The sequence below is a fragment of the Paroedura picta genome, chromosome 13, assembly GCF_049243985.1.
Source record: "Paroedura picta isolate Pp20150507F chromosome 13, Ppicta_v3.0, whole genome shotgun sequence".
In the NCBI taxonomy this organism is placed as follows: domain Eukaryota; kingdom Metazoa; phylum Chordata; class Lepidosauria; order Squamata; family Gekkonidae; genus Paroedura; species Paroedura picta.
The window spans coordinates 25,729,365-25,753,015 of NC_135381.1; the positions used below are offsets into that span (position 1 = coordinate 25,729,365).

Consider the following 23,651-nt stretch of genomic DNA (forward strand, 5'->3'; position numbering starts at 1 on the left):
TTCGGATATGGGACTCATTTGAAGACCTTGCACGGTCCCCGTGCAGCCTGCTTTCTCTTGCCTGTCATCTCTACAGGAAAAGTAATTATACTGGATCTTCTTTTTCCACCCTATTCTTCTCTATATGACTGCTTGTTCGTGTGTAAAATATATTTATGATTCTATTATCTTCTTTTCTAATAAAGACCATTCTTATTATTTATACAATTTACCAACATGTCTGCCTTGCATTCTTAAGAGCTTAATCGACCTTGTAAACAAAGGCAAAAATCGGTCCTTAAACGGTAAGTTACCCCCCTCCTTACTGCCCAGCTAATTCCCCAAGGCTTAAAAATATACGTGTTTTAGGGCACGTGTAAGTGCAGTTTTGGTAACAATCACCAGATGCATGTGTCATAATGAATAAAACTTTTCTTCTTAACCCCTAGAGAATAGAATGGTACTTTAAACTGGAGCAGACTCCTAGCAAAAAAATCTCCATATGAAGAAAATAAAAGATTTGAATGTTAAGGATAGAATGAAAAGATAGATAAAACATGGAAAATAAATGCCTTAGTGTATCCTGATCAGAAGGTGGGTGGTGGATGGGGTGGGGAGGTAGACAGCACTTTGAGAAGAAAATTTGCCAGCGTGTTGGTTGTTTGCCTAAAAGGCAGAAGCCATTTAAGGCAGGGATCCCTAGTGTGGTGCCTGTGGGTACTATGGTGCCCTCCAATGCCTTTCTTGATGTTTATAGAAAGGGGGGAAGGGACAGCCGGGGCTTGTGTCCAGCAGGGCTTCTGCTCAGCCATTGGAGATCTGGTTGGCTGTGCAGGTTTTTGAAGAGTCACTTTCGCAGTTGATACCATAACAGCACAAGGATCTTCACTGCGTGACTAAAGGTAAGCTGTGTGTATACAAGAAAAATATTTTTAAATATATTCATTTTTAAAGGTATCCTGTTAAACAGAGCTTCTGCCAGAAATGCCCTAACTACTAAAGTTATGTGTGACCCTACATTTTGTGGTTGGCTCCACCTCATGCAGCAGCCATTTTGTGGCTGCACCTATCAACTTGTGTCAGAATTCTAAAGGTGCCTGTGGGCTCAAAAATATGGGGACCCTAATTTGGACTAGATGTTCTGAGCAGTGCAATGATTATTATTATCCATTATTTAATTTCTGTACTGCCCCCCCTCATATGATGCATCTTAGTTGGTTCAGCTTTGCATGGATGATCAAGTAATCTCGAGTCTCTTTGCATCGTTATACAAGATGCACAAATGGATGAAAATCATTGTCTGATATGATTTGCATGTTCTGACTGGGCTGAAATAGGTCATTCATGCATGCAGGTCATGATTTGATGGAAGCAGTCACCATATGATAAATGTGTTTGTATGAGTTAGCTTTGAGCTAACACTGACACTGGTAGAAAACAATAGAGGAGGAGTTATAGTTTAGAGCCCGAGTAAGACATCACCATCCAGTCTGGCTGCAAAAAGTACTGGATGATAATGGGTGTGGGAAGGGTATGGATCTATGGTGCTGAGGAAGGCTTTAGCACTTTGCCATGGACAGCATTTTCCTAACTGAAAATATCTGTCCCCTTGGACTTTAAGGTGATCAGATTGTCCCACTTTTGGAGGGACATCTGGGGGTACCTGGCAAATAGTACTTATGTTGAAATTAAAAAAAATATATTACAATATTATTTTTGCGTTCTATGCAACTTTTTGTTGCTCCATATAGACCAAATTTTTAATCAAGAACCCCGCCTCCCCCGGTCAATGGTGTCCCGCTTTACCAATGTTGAAATCTGGTCACCTTACTTTAATTATACCTAATAATGAAAAACAACAGCTCAGAAGGGGAGCAGATTTTTTATCTGAGAAACAGCATGGGAAGGGGGGAGTTATGTGTGTGGATTCAGTTCTGTCAAGTTTCTTCTGACTTTTGGTGATTCTATTCACTAGTATCCTCCAAAACATACAATCAGAAAAAGCCATTCTCAGGTCTTCAAACCAGAGATACATGGCTTCCTTTATTGAGTCAATCCATCTTGTGTTGGGTCTTCTCTTTTCTTGCTGCTTTCAGCTTTTATTTACATTATTATCTTTCCCAGAGACTCCTCATAATGAGATCAAAGTATGATAGCCTCTGTTTAGTCATTTTAACTTTCAGGGAGAGTTTCGGGGAGAATTGATGCCTCCAAAGTTCCATGTCCCTGAGCCATATCCGTATTTCTATACACTGTCTTGAATTCAAAGGAGCTTCCTTCATTTGTTCCCGCCTTCCTTTGTTGACAGGTAAATGACATGTTGGGTTGACATTATTTATTTATTTATATTTTTATACCGCCCTTCCCTACAGCTCTGGGCGGTTCACATAAAACATTTTAGAACGTTTACATAGAACAATATCAATATCACAATAACAATAACATGCCAACTAGAATAACTAGAACAACACTTCACAACAATAACTTTGACACTCCCTCGGCAGGTTCAACCTCTTCATCGGGGGGCGGGGGGGGGGACCTGTAGATGTTTTGGGGCAGTCGGCCTCAAGCAAATGCCTGGTGGAAGAGCTCCCTTTTGCAGGCCCTGCAGAATTGTGGAAGTTCAGGCAGGGCCCTGATCTCTCCGGGGAGATCATTCCACCAGGTGCAATGCTAAAGCAGCCCTTCTACCGAAATCCATTCATATGAGAGAGGTTGCTGTTGTGTTCTTGCTAGGTATCAAAACAAGGAAGCAGCATGGTTTCAAATGGAAGCACAGCTGAATAAGGTGAAGACCTTTTCTGTCTGGAGCTACAGTGAGTACAACTTCCTTTTTTCACACCAAATCCTGGAGTGCACTAGGGTAGTCTAAAACACTGGCCTGAACAGAGTTGTCAAAATACCACAGGGGACACTCAGATGAGGACTGTGCTGTATGTGTTTGGTTGGGATGATTTTTGAATGGTCACCCTCCCAGAATTTAGCTTTCACTTAGCCTTAGTCTCTCAATCTCATGTATGCTTTACTTGACAAGCAAATCTCATAGAAATCAGTGGAGCTTACTTCTGAGTCAATATGCACAGGAGTGGTCTCTAAGTAAATATATTTTTATTCACAGTTATATAAATTTAATGTTTGATGATGATGTTGGAAGAACAATGTCATAGCAATCTTTCTTCCTGAAGTCTTCTCAACTGAGGAGTATAAAGTATTCTGCAGCTGCCACCTGCCTTTTTATTCCATTGCTCTGTCTCATCTGTTTTTTTGTTGTTGTTAAGTGCTCTCTAAATGACAAAGGGTAATGTTATGCATGGTTCTCCGCTAAAGCAGAGCGAAGTAGAGGAAGGAGATATTTGCTGGAGGGGAAAAATTATGACAGAAGGGGGAAAAACAAAGACAGGCCCTATGAAGAAGGAAGGAAAAAAATGTTAACGGAGTGAGTCACGGCAAGCATCGTATGACTAATCACCTAGAACAGCTTGTTTCAAGGGTGGTATCTGCATTTGCTGAGGAAGCTGAAAGGTTATTTGAACCGATTCCTTGGTTCAGCTTGGGCAAAAGGGTGCCCAAGTGCTGTTGAGCAGAAAGGACATTGTTTCCTTTTTTCCATGCTGGAGTCTTCTAGGTTCATCTGAGCAGATTTTCAGTGACAACATACAAGACACATTTTTTCCCCAGCCACATTTTTTCCAGTCTGAAAGTAAGCAATGGGCTGTATCTTTAAAAAGATATTTTTAATGCACCAAGGATACATTAATGTCAGTTTCGGCATTCACAAGGACTGTTTATTTGTTCATTTGGAAAGGTTCCCCGATGGTGTATCTGTGCCGATAGGTGCATGGCTAAAGCAGAGGTGGAAGAACACTTATAGGGAAAGGAAAGCACTCTTCACCAGGTTCAGTACAAATATCTCGCTGTCATAGGCTGAACTGAGAACTCCTGGTTCTACAAGTTTTCTACATGGTTGAATGGGAATTAGGAAAAAGCTGTGAAGGGCAACTATTGGCTAGCAGCCTTCCCGAATGCTTTTTCTGTTGAGAAATCCCTAGTTTGAGAAACCCTGGAAGTGATGTCAGCAGCTTACACTTCCCTGCTATGCCCCCAGAAGTCACATGTCACCAGAAGTTATATCACCTAGACATTCCCGCTGGATGTGACATCATACTCCATAGCCCTCCACCCTTCAATACCAGAAATGGCCCAGCGGTCTACTCAGTGAGACCAGGACTCCAGCTGAGGTAGGCATCCACTGCTCTGTTGCTCCCTGCTCCCTTCCCCACCCCGCAAGCAGTTGTTAAAATGAGAATGCCTACCTCTCTGGACCCTAAGAACTACCATATGTGATGAGCCTTGGGCAGCAAGTATTTTTATGATTGACCCCCCTTTCTGCCCCCTTAAGGCCCATCATTGGCCATTATCTCGGGTCGACAATGATAGATGGTCATATCACAACTATATATATATTTAAAATTAAAATCAGCTAAACCCTTCCAGGTCTGTGGAAAACCCCCAGGTTTTCATGAATCCCCTGTTAAGAAAGCCTAGGTTAGAGACTGTGTCATCACCAGGGTGCCTGCTGCCCAGCCTGCAGCACTGTTTTGGCACGCACATCAATAACAAAACCCCCCCAAACACAGTAAATTAAAAGATTAAAACCCATTGGTTTCTAGAATAAGCTTTTTTTTTTAAAGGTAGATGAGCCTTGTGATGCACAAGTAAAGCTTGAAGCTGATGATCAAACCAACATTTGATTTAGTAGTACGTAAGGCAACCTGTGAAACAAGATTCACATTACAATTGAAGAATTCACTGTGGCCACTGTGTTAACATGCTGTCTACCTTCACCCATAATTACAGGTGTGGAATTCTCAGAAATGGAGCAATTAGATCATCTAGGTAGCAGTTCACAGTTATAAGAAGAGTTGGTTCTTATATGCCGCTTTTCTCTACCCGAAGGATTCTCAAAGCAGCTTATAGTCGCTTTCCCTTTCCTCTCCCCAGAACAGACACCCTGTGAGGTGGGTGAGGCTGAGAGAGCCCTGATATCACTGCTCGGTCAGAACAGCTTTATCAGTGATGTGGGGAGCCAAAGTTAACACAACTGGTTGCATGTGGGGGAACACGGAATCAAACCTGGCTCACCAGATTAGAAATCCACACTCCTAACCACAATACCAAGCTACTTCAATAATGCAGAGTTTTTGAAAGATAGATAATTTTTTGAAGCAAGCAAGTACACAGTTTTATGAGGCTTAAACACTCTCAAACCCCACTGATTTCAATGGGAGCATTATACATCCTCCTCTCCCTACCCCCCAGAATCATGTACCTAATTTACAAAAAACCTTACTTGTAAACAAATTCACTTATTTCTGTAATTACATTAGTTGTAGTCTTGGTTATAGTTTTTTAAAATTATGCAAGGTCATTTTGTGAAGAACGACACACTGGATTCCCATATATTTACTCCCAAGAACATTTAATGGTATTGATGCAGTTTTATAACATGACTACTGCAAGACTTTTTTTAAATGGAGTGATCATGTTATAATGCTGTTTCTGAGTTTTAAAAAAGCAGTTTTGCAGTCTTACACAGCAGTGTATTGATGTTATAATATTACAACTCATTTTTTAAAATTATATTTGGGACACTTTGGGGGGAGGTGATCAACAGCACAGAATGGTGGGATTAAGGGGCACAATGAAAACAAAGGTGCAAGCAGGCACCATTTTATAAAACCCACATTTTTTGAAAAGGGGAAGGGAGCAAAGCATGATTGGAGACTATGTCCATCAGACTCAGTGCAGAAATCATGTCACAAATTTCAGACTGAGAAATAAGGGGAGGAAAGCCCAAATGCGGAAAGGCTAGAGTTGACTTGCAGCATCCAAAGGAAATCCAAAGCGAGGTTAAAAAAAACGTATGTCTTCTAATGTGAAAATGGTCTGTACCTAACCATTCTATCTTTGAGTCCAGTAGCATCATGAATTATTCAAGATATAAGCTTTCACGTATACTTCTTCAGGTATGTGAAAGCTTATCACTAAACATTATAAAGTTGAAGTTACCTGCAGCCAGCTCACCCCCTACCTGATTGGTCCTGGGGGTGTGCTGCCAATACCACTCTGCTAGTGGGGGCCAATCAGTTCAAATTGCCCTCTGCCAGTTAGGGACAAACAATGTAAATTGAACTCTGTCAATGAGGATCAATCAGTCAAATTGCAATCTGCAAAAGATGGCAAATCAGTTCAAATTGCATGCAGACAACTCAATTCCTACCTGATTGGCCCTCCCTGGGAGTATACAGCCAATTAGGAGAGAACACACATCCAATGAGCACCAATCTGTTCAAATTACACTCTGTCAATGAAGGCCAATTAGTTCAAATCTGCCAAGGAGGGCCAATTAGTTTAAACTGCATGCAGACAATGTATTCACTACCTGATTGGGCCTTTCTGGGAGTATGCTACCAATAGGGTGAAAACTTTCTTCCAATGAGGGCCAATCATGGAGCTTATCTTTCCTCTTCTTCCTGTTCTTGCTGTTAGCTGGGTGGAAGCATGCTGGCCTCTCTGAAAAAGCCTGTTGCTGGTAAGTTGTTCCATTCTCAGCCTCTTTCCATCTCCCCCAGGCAAAGAAGCCAGCTGTTTCCTTTGCCTCCTGTGTTGATCTCAGGTTTTAGCTCTCTGCTGGAAGGAAGCACAGATGAGCTACAAGGGAAGCAGAGATAATCAGTATTTCAAAACCAAAATGCCAAGGGACACACAGAATGCAATGAATGTCTTAACTCAGTGAGTCAATGGTTCCTTCAGCCAGTCCAAGGGCATCATCAGAAGGAGCAGGCTGCAGGTTGTGTCCACAATCCAGGCCTCTTACCCTCAAGTTAATATAGGCTTCCCAGTCTTCTGCAATCAGCAATTGTCTTGCTAACATGGTAAAGCACATTTAAGACTGAATCACTCTTCCAGCACATAGCTGGCATTGATTAATTGGCTCAGGTCAGATGGGTACTCAAGGCAGGGAGCTGCAACTGGAGACTGGGTAGAGGAATGAAGAGTTACTGCAACAACTTTGGAATTTGCTGCTTTTCACTCTTCTGGTACTAAATTCAACTCACATATAAATTCACACACACACACACACACACACATGAATAAATAATAAATAAAATCAGAGTTCCTTAAGAACTCTTGGGTGTATGCCATCAGGATCTGGAGACTAAGTCTTATCCATTCTTTTCCCCATGTGTCTCATCAGATTTGACATTTAACATATTAGAAAGAAATAGGAAGAACTATTTCATATTATTGTCTCAGCTAGGATCACATATGCAAAGTATATTATTGGAAACAAAAGACATGTCTACATTAAAGGAGTTGCTAATGCAATTCATAGGAAAGCGGTTCTTAAAATAGAGGTTAGTGCATTATAAGGGTTCCAGCTGACTGACCCAGTTACAATGTAACTCTAAAAACACTTTCCTGGGAATAAGCCCCATTGAATAACCTGAGTGAAGACTGCAGATTTAGTGCTTAGGATGGCAGTTTCTGCAAAAAATATAAACAGGTGGCACCTTAAGGCCTGCCCTGACCTGGATAACCTGGGCTAGCCCAATCTTGTCAAATCTCAGATACTAAGCAGGGTTGGCCCTAGTTAGTATTTGGATAGGAAAGCACCAAAGCAATCCAGGGTGTCTAAGCAGAGGAAGGCAATAGCAACCCCCTCGGAAGGTCTCTTGGCTGGGAAGAAAAAAAAACATCCAGGTTTAATCTAACCTAGGGGACATTTTTGCTGTTTGTGTGGTTATGTCAACCTAAATTTTAGTCCACGAAGTTTAAACTTGAGTAAAGTTGTATTTAAAGCACCTCCAACTTCGTGTTTCTTTATTCTAAGGATAAGGACAAGCATTGGGACAAAGTAAAAAGTCCTGCCCGCTTCCGTTATGGCCTGAGACCGCAGACGCAGGGGTAGTCAAACTGCGGCCCTCTAGATGTCCATGGACTACAATTCCCATGAGTTCCTGCCAGCGAAAGCGAAAGCTGGCAGGGGCTCATGGGAATTGTAGTCCATGGACATCTGGAGGGCCGCAGTTTGACTAACCCTGCCGTAGAGAAACAAAACTGATAACGTGGTTGCGGAAGCTCGAACACTTTGTGCGTGCTCAGAAACAGTCGTCTGAGAGCCCTGCGGGCGTGGAAAGCAACCCCGGGGCGGGGCGGGGGCGGGCCCTGAGACGCCCCGCCCCTTTCTCGCCGCACGGCTCGCGCGCTTTTCCTTCCGCGCCGGCTCCCGTTCCGCTTGTCCCTCTCGCCGCCGCCCGGCTCCGCTCCGGGCTGACCTACTTTCGGCTCCAGATTCCCGGCGTGCCAACCGCAGGAGCGCGCCCCCGCCCGCGCCTCTTCTGCCTCGCAAACTCTTCTCCGGCCGTCTCCCCCGGCCGCGCGCCCGCCAACTGCCCGCGCTGCCCCTCCGAGGGCTCCGAAAGAGAGCGCAGCTTTTCTCCTTCGCCCCCCTCGAGGCTGAGGCATGGCGCGCTCCCCACCCACGCGGCGGTGGCCTGCGCTGCTAGCTTGTCCTTGGGCTTGTCTTGACGAGGTCCCCCCTCAGAAAAAAAAAAAATCACCTGCCCTGCCCAGCTTCGGGGGATGGATCCCAGGCTGACCTCCTCCTCTTTGCCTCAGTCGCCCCCTGACGGAACTGTCTTCCCGGGCGCGCTCCCCACCCCCGACCTTTCCGTTCTCTGAGCGAGCGCCCTTTATCCCGCCCGCCACAGCCGTCGGTAGGAGCGCGCACCCCCCCCCCCCCGGCTCTCCATAGAGGAGGCGCGTGCGTTCCGTGGCCAGATGTTCAACGCGCGCGCGCGCCCGCCTTCCCCCGCTCCCGAAGAGTTGGTGGCTCGCGCGCGCCCTTCCCGCTCTCGGGCTGTCGCTCGGGGCGTGCCCGCGCCCGGGTCCCACTGACCCAGGAGGAGCGGCGGGAGGGCGCGCGCCCGTGCAGCGATGCCAAGGGAGGACGGGCTAACCCCAAGCCGTGGCGGAGTTACACAACCAGTCAGGGCAGGTTGCGCTCCGCGAATGTGAGTTTCTCAAGTCAGCCAAACCTCCTGTCGCTGTCCCCCCCTGTCTTTTAAACCTACCCGCGGCTTCCCCTCCAGCCTCTTAAGTGCTCCAGGTTTTTGCCACTTTTGGAAGGATTTTTTTTAAATAAAAAAGACATATAATTATTTTATTTTTGTTTCATCATGGGAGAAGCCAGGATTCCAAGATGCTATGGTTTATTCTCCTGGAGCCCGGCAAGGCACTGAGGACTCCTGCTGCTGTCCAGGCATCATCTTAAAAGAGAAGCTGGGTGAGTTCTTGACATGGGACAGTTAGAATCTGGGGGCTTTTGCTCTTGTGCCTTTGGGGCTTAATCTGTTTATGTTTCCCCCACCCCTGACACTGTGGCACATGGGAGTGCTGATTTCTGTTTGGGATAGCATTGAATCTGGCTAGCTGTCAGAGAGATGTTGCCTGGATGACACCAAGAACTTCTTTGTTTTGTTTGGGAACATGTGTTAAAAATGTTCTTGGGTTCTGTCCATTGTGATATAAGGAGCCTACAGAGGGATTGCTCCGAAGCAGCTTCCCCCTTCCTTTAGGTATCTCAGAGAGGGTCCTGTAAGGTCAAAGGAATTCATTCAGGCCACCAAGACTGAGGGACCATATTTCAGGAGACCTAGTTTCCTTGGGGGGGGGGGGTGTTGAAAGTGGTATGTGATGTGTATGTTTGGGTTGAGTTTAGATAATGTGTGTATCTGTGTAAGAATAATTTTTATCTGCAGGCACTGTAGTGACGTGTTAGTGGTTTCCTTATCACTTAAATCAGATTCAAATGTTTACCGACATCTAAGGATACGTTTCAAGTTGAGGATGTGTTTCAACCTCAAATCGAGTCCCGAAGTGTTTTCATTTCTCATTTTTAAATATTAAAATCAATAGAAAGGGATAGTTCAGAAAGATATTGTTAGGGAGACCGTAAAACATTTGCAAAGATCCTATGTGGGAACTAAGAGGTACCTTTAAAATATAGATGTCAAGGCTTGTCTCTGTCTGGAATCTGGATAGTTTTCCAAGGGCTTTTAGCGCAATTAATGGTAAATACTATGCATAGTTGGAGTTAGGAAGTGTCAAATGGCCTGATAGCATCTTTAAGCAGTGGCAATGGAAGAGTGAAGTTTGACTGTGCCTTATTTGCTGTAATAGTAAGAGAGGGATTTACTTTGAATTTCCATGAATGTAGATCTTCCAAGCTTTGGTCTTTCATTATAGAAATCTAGTTGTTCTAACTGCTCAGACTTGGAATTGGGGATTCTTATATAGAGAAATTGGAAACTAAGTTAAAAAGGTAACTCCTCCCAGTTTGATTTTGCAAACTGTTTACACAAATAGAATTATGGAAGTTCTTGATGTTCTTTTGACACACAGTTTGAAGAAAGCCATGTTGAGAGTGTATAAATGAATGCTGGTTGGATGAAATTGTATATTGATTATTCCTCTGGGTGGTTTGTTTTAGAAACATACTGCTAAGCTGTGCCCAGGTGACTCAGACAGTGTCATAACCATCTTATAGAACACTTGGCCTTTGTAAAATTCCATAGTTCTGAATGTCAGGTCAGAGCTACCAGATTTCCAGTTTCTCAAGTCACCGAGAAAGACGATTTATGAAGCAGCCCTGTCATGAGTAGGAGGTGGAGAGAGCATAAAAATTAATATTTTAGTGATCTTCTAAACACAGTGTACAATACTGTTACTTGCATTGATAGATTTTCTTATGAACAACTGCAGTTTTACATTTAAAAAAATCCCTCTTCAGTTTCATGGAGGAGTTTGTGTTTTGGGTTCATCAAACTACACAATAGGGTGTGCTGAAGTCAGGCTTGGGCATCTCTAGACATACTTAAAGGGGTTCAGTAGATGTATTATAAGAGACAAGGGTTATTTATTTTATGGCCTGTATTTTACCGTGACTAGTAAAAGCAGCTTGATCTGATTAATGAGACAGGATGTTCCATTTGCTCAGACTTGGAAATGTCAGGAGTTTCTATTTAAAAAATCCCTCACATATTCACCTGAGCTGACTTGTCCTAATTTCACTGGATTGTTATTCACAAAAACCAGTATTTTGAAATAGCAACAATGTCTGGTATCAAAACTGGCTTAAGCTAGCTTGGTGAATAACATACAGGACACATCTATGTATATACTGGGGATCTATATTCATTTTGTTTATTATGCACATAACTAGGAAGTCTGTTCTTTTTGTTTCCATTAAAGTTTTGGGAAACTGGGTTTCTGAGAACCAAAGGCATGTAATATTATTTCAGAGGGTAGCTGTGTTGGTCTGCAGTAAAACAGTTACATTCAAGTCCAGTAACTCCTTAGAAACCAACGAGATTGGGGGGTGGTTAAGAACTTTCAAGAGTTAAAACTCGCTTTGTAAGATATGAGCTGGATTATTGTTATTGTTTTTCTTGTTTGACAGTCCTGACTATATGCAGGGAACTTTAAAGTATAAGAAAAAAAGACACACAAAGCAGTTTGCAGTATAAATATTGATAGTAAGGAAACAACAGAGAAGACAAGCAATTTCTATCCCTAACCCTTAGTAATACTATATTGAGAGGGAAGTTAATGATTAATGTTAATGGCTCAGAATCCTCTTGGAAAAGAGTGACAAGTGGAGTTCCCCAGGGATCTGACCTGGGGCTGTGTTGTTCGACATATTTATAAATTATTTGGATGAGGGTTTAGAGGGGATACTTATTAAATTTGCAGACGATATTAACCTGGGAGGGGTAGCAAAGACAGAATCAGAATACAGGATGATCTTGATAGGCTTGAGAAGTGGGCTAAACTGAATAAAATGAAGTTCAATAGGGACAAAAGTAGGTAGGAAAAACTAAATACACCAATATAGGATGCGGGAGACTTGTCTTGGCAGTAGCATGTACGAAAAGGATCTAGTAGTAGACCATACATTGAACATGAGTCAGCAGTATGTATTGTGTCCAGATCACGGGAGGTGATGGTACCGCTTTACTCTGCTCTGGTTCAGCCTCACTTGGAGTACAGTGTTCAGTTTTGGGCACCCCAGTTGAAGAGTGATGTAGACAAACTGAAACGTGTCCGGAAGAGGGCAACAAAGATGGTTTGGATGGTTTGGAGACCAAGACGTATGAAGAAAGGTTGGGGGAGCTTGGTCTGTTTAGCCTGGAGAGGAGAGGACTGAGAGGGGATCTAATAACCATCTTCAAGTATTTAAAAGGGTGCCATATAGAGGATGGAGCAGAATTGTTCTCTCTTGCTCCAGAGGAACGGACCAGAACCAATGGGATGAAATTGATTCCAAAGAAATTATGTCTAAACATCTGGAAGAAGTTCCTGACACAGCGGTTTCTCAGTGGAACAGGCTTCCTCAGAAGGTGGTGGGTTCTCCATCTTTGGAAATTTTTAAACAGAGGCTAGATAGCCATCTGATGGAGAGGCTGATTCTGTGAAGGCTTAAGGGGGTGGCAGGTTACAGAGGATGAGCGATAGGGTTGTGTGTGTCCTGCCTAGTGCAGTGGTTTGAACGAAATGACCCATGAGGTAACTCCCAACTCTATTATTCTATGATTCTATGATTCTAAGTATAAATGTATAAATGTGGTTTAATGTTATCATAATTATTTATTGACTCTGGAGAGATCAAATTTTGAGACATTCTTTGATGTCAGGGCAGGTTAGCTGGTGAGAACCGGAGGAGCGGGACCAGGCAAAAATCTAGGAGGAAATGGAGAAACATTGGAAGGGAAGTTCCAAGAGAAGGCTTTCTTTTGTTTGTCATTTTGATGTATCATGCACATGGGTCATCTGAACCAGTTCACGCAAACAGGTTTTGATTGCTAACATACTGTTTTTCAGAGGTTTATAGTGGCATCTATCTTTATAGATAGAAAACCAACCCTGTGAATTATTCCAGGTACCGTAATTAGCATATGCACATACTTGAACAAAGATATAATGTGAGCCCTTCAAATAGCAAAATAAAACAGGAGTCCTGTGGCATCTTAAAGACTAAGAAATTTTATTTCAGAGTAAGCTTCTGTGAATTATCACTGTGGCCATTAATGTGTTCAAGAAGACCATCCCCACTTAAAGTGCACTAAAGTAGTTTATCCTGATATTGTAAAGACATTTTCTTATTACAAACTCTGTGGACTGATCAGATGGCCTTTCTGTTATCTCTGCTCTGTCCGGGACCTTGCTGCTTTTGGAATCAGAAAGAGCAAGCAGTAGGATTGTAGATGGAGGTGACAGGAAAGACTTCTGATCTGACCAGTGTTACTGTTTTCATTTCCAGCTGCAGCACTGGATGCAAGAGTCCTAAGGGCTGTAAAGCTGATGTGCTTTCCTGTCCATGCCCAAGCTCTGTCTTAGTCACAAAGTCTGCTAGTTATCATGACTTAATTGCAGACTGGATTTATCTTAAGTTGATGGGCCCAGATCCAGTCCTGGCTCTGGATGGTAGATTCTGCACAGAAAAAAAAAAAGCCTTACACCAGTGCCATGGCATAACGCTATTAAATAACGTGCCTCCGGTCATTCCTCACCTCCTGACTCTCTCCCACCTTCTCGCGCTTCTGGGCACTCTGCACACTGGTTTGAAATGGCAGAGGAGAGGAATACACTATACTCGCGACTCTCCTCCGCCTGTCAGTCAAGCCAGGCAGCCAATTAACTTTCTCCTTGTTTTAAAGGGCCGGATACAAGCTATTTTTTTAAAAAAAAGAAATAAAAATCTGTTGAGATGCCTATGCATCTAATCATAGATGCATCGTGCTTTTTTTAATGCCACCTCTTCTGGAATCATTAGCCTTGGAACATTTAAAAATCAACCTTATTCCTGATTTTTTTTTGGGGGGGTGGGTAGAGAGGCATCTTTTGTGTGTTAACTGGTGGGGAAATTTTTTTTTTGCTTTGCACTGGCGATTTAACATGTATTCGTTGCACCAGGCGGTATCCTTTAAAAAAGAGAGGGAAATGGAAGGAGAGAGGGAGAGACTTTGAAGAGAGGAGAGACTTTGAAGCAGAGGCCATAGGAGACAGGCAATCTGCAGAAATTATGAGAATGGGGTTCCCCTGGTAAAGGAGCCCTTAGAAAGCTGCATGGAGCCAGCATCAAATGCATAGGAGACCAGCAAGACAGCAAGGGGCTGGACGGGGGGTGGGGGGTTGCAGTCGCAGACAGGGACGTCAGTAATATCCTGCGTGGCCAGGAAGGTGTCAGTTAACCCTAACAGGATGATAATTAATTCGGCCAAGCTATCTCCCTGGCCACCTGCAAGCTCGGACTGCCCTGCCATTCCCTCCACGCAAGCCTCGCCGGCACACACACACACTTCACAGTCAACACAAACATGTCTTCGCCCATTGTACGGGAGATTGAACTCCGCATGCACCCCTCGGGCTCCCAGTCCTCCCACTGTTCACAAGGAGCTGGGGCCAGCAAGCAGGGGGAAATTAATCAGCACCTCTGATTCAGCATGGCTGCAGTAGAAGCCCCCTTCTGAGCCACAGCGCCACTTTCTCTCACTCATTCTTAAAGCAACAGAAGGTGTTTAACAGTAGCATGCGCAGCCGTGCGATCGCCCTCCCCACCACCGCCGTTCCGCAGCCCTAGAAAGGTTCTAGTCTTTTAGTGACCAGCTTCAGGACTGTGCTGTCATCATAATTAACTGGAGTAGATAAATCTAATCCTAAGCAACGAAGTTTATGAAAAATTACTTTGTTAAAGCCCTTGATAAAATAGGGATCTCCTAAAGTGTTAGAAAGTAGAGATAGTGGAAAAGAATGGAAGTGGATTTTTAACCAGAATTTGAATGTACAAAGCCAGGCTCTGGTTTCTAGGGTCTGTTGACCAAGCTCCGCTAAAAGTGTATGGTTTGCGACACATCTTGGTACATCCAACAGTTGCCTAAAAAAGGTTGATTGACATTTTTCAACTTTGTTGCTGAACGTACCAATCCAGATTGGACTACCAAAAAGCAGTTGTGCGGACTTGACAACTTAAAGTCAATGAAAAGGAAAAGAATTGCTGATGCAAGGAAAGAAATGCTGAAAGCTCCAGGGTTGTGGATACTGACAGAAGAGCTTTCTGCTCTGATCACTGTTGCAGTTCCCATTTCCAACTATAACACTGGATGCAAGATTTTCCAGGAGTGCTTCCCCAATATTCAGAATATCTTGCATGCTTGAGTAAAACAAATATTACTACTATTGTCCACCAGTAGCTGATCTGACTTCTCAAGCCTCCAGGGTGACCCATGTCTGCAGATTTTTGTACTCTAATGCAGTGGTCCCCAACCTTTCTGAGGTTGGGGACCGGCAGGGCATCGGGGCGGGGGCCCGCGGCCCGCGTGGGCCACGCCCACGCATCGCCTGCGCCCGCGCATCGGGCCGTGCCCGCACGGGCGTGGCCGGCCCTGCTTCCCTCTCCCCGCCCTCCCGCAGTAAGAAGCTTCCCGGGCCGCAAGCTTGCGGCCTGGGAAGTTTTTTACTGCGGGGGGGGCGGGGAGAGGGAGCCGCAACCCGGCGCCATGGCCTTCGTGGCCCGGCACCGGGCCGCGGCCCGCACGTTGGGGACCACTGCTCTAATGTCTCTCTTCTTGGGTAGCTCTGACTTGCTTTGCTAATGTCAGCTCAATCCAGTTCTTTTTGCAAACCTGGGCAGCTGTTCTTTTGAATAGCATGTAGCTCTTCACACCCTGTTAAAAATAAAAAGTAAAGGGTGCTTTAGAGGATCGTCTTAGACATTTATCTGGTCGTTTGTAACTGTATCAGATTTAGAGATGGTTGGAAGAGGTAGTCTAAATTCTAATGAGGGTGGGCAAAGAATGTTCCTTGAGACAATTTATCTTCATTTTCCAAGAAATTCTGGAAAAGAGCAAGTGGAGGTCTCTGAAGGGTTCTGAGTCCTGTTAACAATTCTATAGTCAAAAAGATCTTAATTTACAATTAAATGTTGTTTGTAAGTTCATAATTAACTACCATATGGTACTGAACGTGAGATGAAGTGATGGGGAGTAATGATGTTAAATGCAGATTCTCATTAGTTGTGAGATGAATACCAGTGAGGAACATTTGGTTGCAGTTCCTTCCTCCTTGGTAATATGTTTAAAGTGCATTTCCATGATGAAAGCTCTTCTTTGGAATAGCTGCTGAAAACCACATGGTGTGGTTGGGTGTGAGAGGAATCATTGGAGGAATTTTGCTGATCTTATTTAAGGCGAGCAGATTGTCCCACTTTTGGAGGGACATCTGGGGGCACCTGGCAAATTGTACTTATGTTGAAATTAAATATATATATATATATATACAATACTATTTTTGCGTTCTATGAAACTTTTTGTTGCTCCATATAGACAAAATTTTAAATCAAGAACCCCCCCCCCCCGGTCAATGTTGTCCTGCTTTACCAATGTTAAAACCTGCTCACCTTAATCTTATTGGAACCCCTTTTTTGCTTCCTTCTGAATTCCTCAAATGATTTCCACAAGGAGGAACCTCTTGATACGGGCTGAAATTTCTTTCACGTAAAGAGTTTCTAAAGTGTAGTTCTCCGAAGTCACCTGCCATTTTTCTTCTGCTCTTCCTCCTTGTGCCTTCTGCACAAGACAGTGAACATAATTCTTTCTTCATTAAAACCATTCAGAAAATGAATGCTTGCATGGTTGAACACTTGTCCTTTTAAAGGGGGAAAGATTCTCTACATGTTGAAAGTTAATGTCAGGGAGAAGGCATCTAGTGTTGCCTTCTCCATGACATGATGGTTTTCTGTGTGGTGTGCTTTTAGGGTATGGAGAAGCATTTGTTTGTGCAAGCCCACACTTGCATGACTTGAACAATAAAGTCCAGCCACAGGCTTACTTCCTCACTTGCACTTCCTGAGAAGAAAGCAATAATTTTTGTGTTTATTTTAAACTGTAGCCAAATATTTATGTACTTATTTATTAATTAAAGCAGGGGTAGTCAAACTGTAGCTCTCCAGATGTCCATGGACTACAATTCCCATGAGCCCCTGCCAGCAAATGCTGGCAGGGGCTCATGGGAATTGTAGTCCATTGACATCTGCAGGGCCACAGTTTGACTACCCCTGAATTAAAGCATTTATATCCTTCCTTTCCTCTTGGTTCAAGACAGCTTGCAATAATAGTGCTACTGAACCAAATACTTCTCCTTGTTGTATGGATATGACTGGCACTATTATGCAGATTCACCATCCTGTATTGGAGGCTTGGAGTCTTATTTCCTATCATTAAGACCACAGTGTATGGTTCTTTTGGCTTTTACATGCTCTTCAGAAAGGAACTGAAAGTTTGCTGAACTTGTAACAAAGTTTTTTGTTGTTGTTGATGTCAGTGACTCTTCAGAAGAGTGGTGGAGTGCAGGATTCTGTATTAAGTTTGGGATATCTGGCCAAGTTCCCTTCACTTCTCTTTTATCTCTAGAATTCCCTCTGATTTTTCAGTTAGTAGTGTCTTATATACTAAATAAATCCTGATTTTTGTCATGTTTGCAACCACACAAGCATACTTGCACGAGAGCAATTCCCACGTGTTGCAATGGGATTTAGCAGGCATAAGGTAAAGATATCCCCTGTGCAAGCACCAGGTCATGTCTGACCCTTGGGGTGACGTCCTCTAGTGTTTTCATGGCAGACTCAATACGGGGTGGTTTGCCAGTGCCTTCCCCAGTCATTACCGTTTACCCCCCAGCAAGCAAGCTAAGTCCTCATTTTACCGACCTCAGAAGGATGGAAGGCTGAGTCAACCTTGAGCCAGCTGCTGGGATTGAACTCCCAGCCTCATGGGCAGAGCTTTCAGACTGCATGTCTGCTGCCTTACCACTTTGCGCCACAAGAGGCTTGTATTAGCAGGCATAGTATTGCGCTATTAGTGGCCTTCCCCCTTTCCCAGTCATTTTCAATTCTGTGTAGTTCTTGACTTTCAAAGCTTCTCCATCTGTTCACCTGAAGGATATTTATACTTTACATAGGTGACCAGTTGAAGCCTATTATGACCTCCTGTTCTCTGAAATATGTATGTAATTTCTGTTTCAGAGAAAATTGTGCTGCATTCAATATTCCCAGTTAGGAATATTTTGCACAGACTTTATGCTTCTTCTTCTTTTTTTTTTTTTGCAAAAGAGGGTTTAAATAATTGCAGAAATTAAATGTGGCTTCCTGTACTTGCCTTTTGGGCTTATTTTGCCATTGTATCACACTCCCGCTTGACTGAGTAGCAAATGTGCAAAGCGGGACAGAGGGAAAAAAATCCTCATCGGATTTAGAAATGTACTGTTCCTTCAGCAGAGATCACACTGTCCTAAAAGAGACAAGAATAGGGCAGAGCCTACTGAGCATGTAAGCTCTTGGGTGTGGATTAATGATGTTTTCAGCGGTTTTGTTTTTTAGGAATTGTAGATGTAGAGTGTACACCGCCTCCTCTTTTTTCTAGAGGAATGAAAGCAGCTGAGATTGCTAGCCTGCAGCATGGATTCCACGCATGATAATCTGTCCTCTTCATAGCATTTGAAATGTTATAACTCAAAAAGTAAGAGGAAATATAATATATGTATATGGACCAAACATGTTGATACCAGGAGATCGCTATTTGTATTGCTTATATTGCTCATAAAACTTGGAGAATAATTTACCATTGTATATTTTTAAGAAGCAATGTCTTTCTCATAAAATGCATAGTCAATTAACCTTAAGCTGGCATAAATCAGCACTAAGTCATATAACTGTGCTCCTTTGCAGAAAATTAGCTCATTTGTAGAGTGAGGTGGTAGGTTCTCCACCTTTGCAGATTTTTAAACAGAGACTGGATAGCCATCTGAAAAAGGCTAATTCTGTGAAGATTCAAGAAGATGGCAGGTTACAGTGGATGAGCAATAGGGTTGTAAGTGTCCTGCATAGTGCAGGGGGGTCCCTTCCAACTCTACATGACCCAGGAGGTCCCTTCCAACTCTATGATTCTGACTTCCAATATGCAAAGACCTTCTCCAGTAGGGCCCAGTTTTTCATCCAGAGCTGAAATGGTGGTGTTCTAACACTTGGAAATTGAAAGGAAAAAATTAAAAGATCTAGGCTACTCAGGAGATGTGACAGAGACTATTTTATCATCATGTAGACCAGGGGTAGTCAAACTGCGGCCCTCCAGATGTCCATGGACTACAATTCCCAGGAGCCCCCTGCCAGCGAAAGCTGGCAGGGGGCTCCTGGGAATTGTAGTCCATGGACATCTGGAGGGCCGCAGTTTGACTACCCCTGATGTAGACAATACACCAACCAAATATATTCTAGCTCTTGGAAGGTCACAAAGATAAAAGCCAGACTGTTTGCAAATGTCTGTTGCTAACATTTTGGAATTTTTACAGGCTCGCAGGGAGCAAGGTCTTAGAGTGGCCATGCTTAGAAGACAAGGATCAGCCATAGGATCTGTTCTACTGTTCTTAAAAGCTTTTCTGTTGCCTAGGCATCCCCACATTGTATGCTTTCTAAAAGGAATATCACACAAAGACCTTCCAGTTAGGTACTATTTTCCTACATGGAGATTACATATGCTGCTGACAGCCCTCATCAAATTCCCATTTCAATCTTTAGATAAGATTAATATCAGAATTTTAAGGATGAAAGGGTTATTCTTTATAGCTATGGTATGTGGTTCTGTTGGATTACTGTGATTTAATATATAAATAAGAGACAGTAGTTTCAGAGCTGTGAATAATTTGTGTGGGTCCTCCAGTAAATTTATGTACAGACCACTTAGTACTGCTTGCAAGGGGCATCCAGTTATAAAATAAAAAATAGATCTAAAATACAGTGAAAATAATCCAAGGACCACAGTCCAAAAACCTAAAAGTGGCAAGTCCAATCATGAGCAGCATTAAAGTAACCAGCAACAGTATTGGATGAGAGAGGAGAAATCAATAGGACCAAAGCAAAAAAATGTTTTTGTTGATTCTATGTAAATTTGTGTGAGGAAGGATTTCAACGGAGTGGGGTTTAGTATAAAATACCTTATCTCTGGTGCTTATTTGATAAAGTGTGAACATCTGAAATGGGGCAGCTAGTGGTAATTTAGTGACAAGGAAGCTTATAAGTGATTCTTAACTGGAGGCTATATTTCTCCCAAGGGATGATATCCAAATCTTCAGGAGGTATTCAGAACTTGGGCATAAGGGGGCATTTAGCAGTATTCTCTGTTTGCAGTGGTTTCTAACAACCAACAGAGGACAGTTGTCTTATATTAGTCACCTTGATGATAAAATCCTGCATCCTAGACTTCTTCTCCAGGCTCTAAACATGAAAATAAGTGGTACACAGCAAATAGGAATCAAGCCTAACATTAAGCAGATGGCTGATGGATATCAAGCCCAAGTATCTCATTTAATGTCTGCCTGAGATCTATGTATCTTTTACAGATATATCGAGAAGGCTTCCTAGTCTGCTAATAGCTTGGGGAGCATTTGATAGTAGTGTAGCAAATTTGGTGGTCAGTAGTGGATTTAAGAAACACCAATTTAGTGCGATATAGGTAAATGCTCACCCCTTATATGCTAATGGTCAGTTGTGCACATTGGATTGAGATTTGTTAGAATTTCTGAGTCTATATTGTTGATTCGCTCTAGCTGTGTTGCTTTTCTTGATCTCTACCTCGGTTGCAAAGGTTAAAAATCTTGTGAGAGCAACCTGTTTCTCCTAGGTTCCTTTGAAAAAGTCTACATACCTGTAGCTGCTTTGTAGAGCTTTGACATTCACATAGTTTTATCTAGTATACAGAGCTTGTGAGTGAGGATCAAAAATGGGAGTGAAAGAAGGGCAGCAATGTTTACAAATTTCATTCTCTTCTCTGATGCTGTAGAAATCTTGTAGAAACCGGGATTCTCTTGTTAAAGGTCACAGACATTTTTAACTCCTGCTTCTAGCTCCTTGCTATGCATATGATCGTCCAGTGTCTCATTGGCCTTGACAGTGTTGTGTGGTTCTGTTTTCACACAAATGAATGCTTTCTGAACCAAGGGGGATAGCTCAGTGGCACAATACCGTTTTTGCCTGGCGAGTAGGGAAAATCCCTGGTTCCCAAAATAAGGGAAAAGTATGACCCGAAAGAACTGAGCCTAAGACTTCAAGAGCCACCACCAATCTGAGTAGACTCTACTAGAATAAACACATTCATTACCTGGTTTTGTATGGGGGAGAAATCCTGCCTCTTGTGTTTTTATGATTTTAGGGTTTATGACTGTGTTACTGGGGTTTGGTTTTATGTAACTCGCCTTGAAGTCGAGTTACATAAAACTACACCAACTACTGAAGCAGTCGGTGCGAACTTAAATGGACTCTGGGGAATGGTAGAGGACAGGAAGGCCTGCAGGATCATTGTCCATGGGGTTGCGATGGGTCAGACACGACTTTGCACCTAACAACAACAATTCGCCATGAGTCTATGGAGAGGGGGTGCGATATAAATTGAAAACATAAATAAATAAGGCAGCTTTCTTACCACAAAGGGATTCCCTCCCCCCCTTCACCATCTAAATATAATACACAGCTATCTTTGTTTAAGCTGGGGAAAACAATATTTTTTTGCTAGTACAAGAAAAATAAGTTGTGTTATTTCCATACTTGGAACAATCTCTCCCCCCCCCCCCGATTTTGTTTACTGAGGAATTACTATGTTCTAAACATTATTTTAATTCTGCGAAAAGTATGCTACATTTGCATGCTTTTTAAAAATTCCCAAATGAAAATGTGAGTTTTTGTGGGATTGAAAAGGGACATGATGCAAGGGATTTCATATGTCTCTGATCCTTTAGTGTTCCCTTGCCTAAAACTTAAGCTCTGTGGTTTGAGGAACATGATTCTTCTGTTATAAATCATCAGTGTATGTGAATTATGGAATTTTTTTTAAAATCCTGTTTATGCTTCTCCCATGCTGAGTCATATATTTTGTAAGTTCACTGGTCTGATTAGCCACTCAGCCATGCAAAAGAGCTGCAGGAAGAAAGATATATGTAATTTAAATAAGGCACATCAAAGCCCGAGGTCTTTGTTATGCAGTGTTTAAAATGATAATTAGCCCTAATGAAAGGTCAGGTCAGACAATTTTTTAGGTACCAAAAGGTAAACTCAAGACAAAGTTGCAGATGTTCTTAAAAGATAATGCTTTCAAATGTAGATGAGGCTGTTTGATGTTTGATATGATTTATATAGGTAATTCGTTGGATTCATCTACCTATAATTATAGACATAGAGTTCTGTTATATGCAATGTAAATGATACATACATTTCTTAAACATTCTTGGATTGCTTTTTTGCTGACAATGAACACTAAAGACATTATTTAATTCATTTTCCATTACAGCCGAGTTTTAAACAGTCCTTTTACATTAGCTGCAAAAGATGAGTGTGTGAATGGGGAGGATTAGTTCCTGGGCTGGCCTACCCAAGTTCTGAACTGTTTTAGATTCAACAGTCTTGTTCTTTGGTTATGTAAAGGTCATCCGGGCTAGGGCTACCAACTTTTAAACTGCACCCTCTATCAGTTTCTTTATTACCAGATTGTTCTGTTAAGCCAGGGGTAGTCAAACTGCGGCTCTCCAGATGTCCATGGACTACAATTCCCATGAGAATCTCATGGGAATCTCATAGGAATTGTAATCCATGGACATCTGGAGGGCCACAGTTTGACTACCCCTGTGTTAAGCAGTCATCGGGTTATGATATTTAATTTGGTTCATGTCAAGAAAAGCTCAGGAAGCCCATTTCCACTCAAAACCTCTGGCTGTCCATTTGTTTCTGGGCACAAGTCAAATTACCCTCAGTAATGACCTTAGTTTATAAAACAGCCAATTCTGCATGAGTCATTTTCTTCGATTCACCCTCTGCTTGTTCTCGGGGTTTATTTGGGCTTCCTCATGAAGTGGCTTTCCCATGTTAGAACTGGAAGCACGACCCTGCCTGCCTGATGCCCCACACAGGAGACAATGAGCAGCAAGTCGAAACAGGGATGTAAGGAAGGAAAAACTAGGGCTGTTCCTTTCCTGGCCCTCCCAGTTACCTCCCTCCGCCCATCCTTTTTTTAAAGGACTTTTTCCAAAGTCCACTTCTGCAGGATCAGCAAAGGAGCCTACTCCCTGGAGTTGTGCTGCAGAGGCAATCTTGTATATATATTTGTGCATGTGCGTATATATGTTTGTGTGTATATATGTGTGTGTGTTTGCACATGAAAGCTCACACCTTGAATAAATGTTTGATACTATTAAAATATGCCATGGCTATCAGACATTTGGGGTTGTACTGCCATACCTATTAAAAGCAAGGCATCAGGACTTAAAGCTTCTAGAAAAGTTGCTGTCCCTATCCTGGGAACTTTTAACACCTTATACCTTATTCTTGGTGGTTGGTTGTGATTATTCAGTGGTTAGTGAAATATATAAAATATATAATTTATAAAAAGTTACACCATGATTAATGGCATGTATCCCAAATCTATGGACCTCAAGGAGCCTTCTGAGCTTCCTGCAAATTTGTTTCTGAGGGTTTGCAGGAGCAGCACTGAGGACAAAATGGAGTCTGCAGTAGC

At 42.7% G+C, this 23,651-nt stretch overlaps 1 protein-coding gene across 2 annotated transcripts in view; it reads left to right on the plus strand.

Annotated features, from left to right (window-relative positions):
- The first annotated feature begins 8,756 nt into the window (after nucleotides 1-8,756).
- The window catches only part of PASD1 (PAS domain containing repressor 1), an 81,010-nt gene continuing 66,115 nt past the window's right edge, over nucleotides 8,757-23,651 (plus strand). Inside the window, exons 1-2 of one of the 2 annotated variants that reach the window (XM_077307711.1) lie at nucleotides 8,757-9,056; nucleotides 9,232-9,328. The gene's annotated coding sequence lies outside the window, so the exon portion shown is untranslated. Of the gene's footprint in view, nucleotides 9,329-23,651 lie in introns of both variants that reach the window. The other variant, XM_077307712.1, reaches the window with a different exon arrangement.